The sequence below is a fragment of the Mastomys coucha genome, unplaced genomic scaffold, assembly GCF_008632895.1.
Source record: "Mastomys coucha isolate ucsf_1 unplaced genomic scaffold, UCSF_Mcou_1 pScaffold1, whole genome shotgun sequence".
Taxonomy (NCBI): Eukaryota; Metazoa; Chordata; class Mammalia; order Rodentia; family Muridae; genus Mastomys; species Mastomys coucha.
The window spans coordinates 5197824-5200020 of NW_022196891.1; the positions used below are offsets into that span (position 1 = coordinate 5197824).

General features: G+C 49.6%; 1 pseudogene across 1 annotated transcript; it reads right to left on the reverse strand.

Moving 5' to 3' along the window:
* Window positions 1–476: 476 nt before the first annotated feature.
* Window positions 477–2152, reverse strand: LOC116069811 (annotated as a pseudogene). Its single transcript, XR_004110148.1, has one exon. The product of XR_004110148.1 is annotated as a protein arginine N-methyltransferase 5 pseudogene (transcript).
* Window positions 2153–2197: the final 45 nt, after the last annotated feature.

The window sequence follows — 2197 nt, forward strand, 5'->3', positions numbered from 1 at the left end:
GGGCTCTTCCAGGAGCCTTTGCTTTTTCTCTTGAGCACCTGCTGATGCCGCTTCATCCAGTGCTTCTGAGTCCTCATGCCCTAGCCAGAGGCTTTGGAAGATTGTTGCTGCCTGTGTCCTCTAATTCTTTTTTTTTTCCTTTTTTTCTTTTTCTTTTTAGAGACAGGGTCTCACTAGGTAGCCCTAGGTGGCCTGAAACTTGCTAGGTAGACCAGGCTAGCCTTGAACTTAATTAAAGAAATCCACCTACCTCTGGCTCTGGAGTGCTGGGATAAAAAGTATGTACCACCATGTTTGGCAGTCCTGGAATACCTACCCCTTGGCCACCGTGACATAAGGTGGAAAGCAGACTGAATCGTTCCTCGCTGGCGAGTGAGGGTCTCACAGATTAACTGAACCAGTAGATGTTCTGCACCATCTGTGCTGTAGGAAGAGAACTCAGAGCTGCTTCCAAGGCTCTGACACTGTGTGCAGGGCTAGAGACCAATGGTATAGGAGCGGCCGGTAGGGTTGTGAATAGAAGAACAGACTGGGGCCGTCACGGCCCACTCTTACCACATCTTCGTAGAATTGCTGCATCGCCAGAAACGCACACAGATGTTCTGTCCTTCCTGCACTGTGATGGGCTGCTTGATGGGGAAGAAGATGGGGAACCATGAGAACATCCCGGGAGAGTGAGTCTCTGGGCGGATACTCAGAGTGATGTCCCGGTAAAGCACAGTCTCAAAGTAGCCTGCAAAGCCATGAAGCACCGTGTTCACCTCCACAGGAAACTCCAAGGTACAGTAGCGGTTGTTGTCAATCATAGGATCTCGGTTGGGATGGCTGAAGGTAAAGCAGGGCTGAGGAGAAGAGAGCTGGTGAAAGTTGTGCAGCCGAACCACATAAGGCATCTCAAACTGTGCCTCAGGGTCACGGTCCTTTTCCCGACAGGCACGGACCTCGTTGTACAACTTAGAGGAAGAAATGGGAGCCAGGAAGGTGGTGTATTCTCCAGAGCTGCTCACACCATCATCTTTCAGGAAGTGCTGTGCTCCATCCATACACTCAGGTGACAGCTCTTGTCAGCAAAGGAACCCAGAAGCTCACTGACAATGTCTGCTTTCTCCGGAGCCACCCGTTCCCGCATGTCTGATGAGACAACTGTCATCTGGCTCCCCCATTCTTCAAACTGCCAGTTCTCTAGCGTCACCACAGCATTGGGGTTCTTCTCCAAGGCATACAGCCTGATCCAATGCTCGGCCTGCGTGGCTGCCCGGAGAGACGAATTCACTAGAGGACCCCGGCCTGCACCCAGCACCATAAGTACTTGGACATTGGTCTCCTTTTCTCCTTCTGGTACTCGGTCTAGCAAACATTTATAGATAGCCTGCTGATATTGAGAGTATTTGATGGGGTCCTTTTCAAACACTTTGTATGTCTGAGATTCTAGATTGTCCATCAGGGGCTGAAGTGGGGACTTCATATAGTCTTCATAGCCTTTGGCAAAGAGTTCATAAGCATTGGGTGGAGGGCTTAAGTATTCCAAGTACTGGAGGTGGGAGCAGAACTCCTTCTCTGAGTGGTGGTTGGTTCCCGTGATGATAAACTGCACTTCCAACTTGAGGAGCCGGAAGATTAACCTCTGCTGCACCTTAGAAAGAACAGGAAATCCCTTCTTGTTGGTTAGGTAAATGCTGGTGGGGAGAATGGCTGCTTTGATGGGCTCTCCAAGCCAATGATCAATGACGTGAGGTCGGCTCCAATTTCAAGGGCTACTGCAATTCTCTTGCTATAGTCATAGAGAGTCCGAAAGTTATGCCACCACATCCATGTCTTCTCTTCTCCACTGTATTTCTCCCTGTGTGTAGTTGGTGCATTCTCAATTACATCATCTCTCAGGTCCTCTGGGGCCACTAAGGGTACCCTCATCCAGAACATGGAAGAGTGGTGGCCAGTGTGGATGTGGTTGGTCAGAACTCTGGCCAGATTTGTGTTATCTTCCTGATTAAGAGGCAATAGGAAAGCTGGAAGACCCAGATATGCCCCAAAATTCAGCTCCTGCAACATAGCCGCCTCTGAGTTCCTTTGGATCTTCTCCACTTTTGAGTCTGGATGAATCCATGGAGAAAGCTTTCCCACAACTAGCTTATTCCAGTCTGTACTCCCCCACCCAAGAAAAGACAAAGACTCAATGGGGGTTGGTATTTTCTTGCTC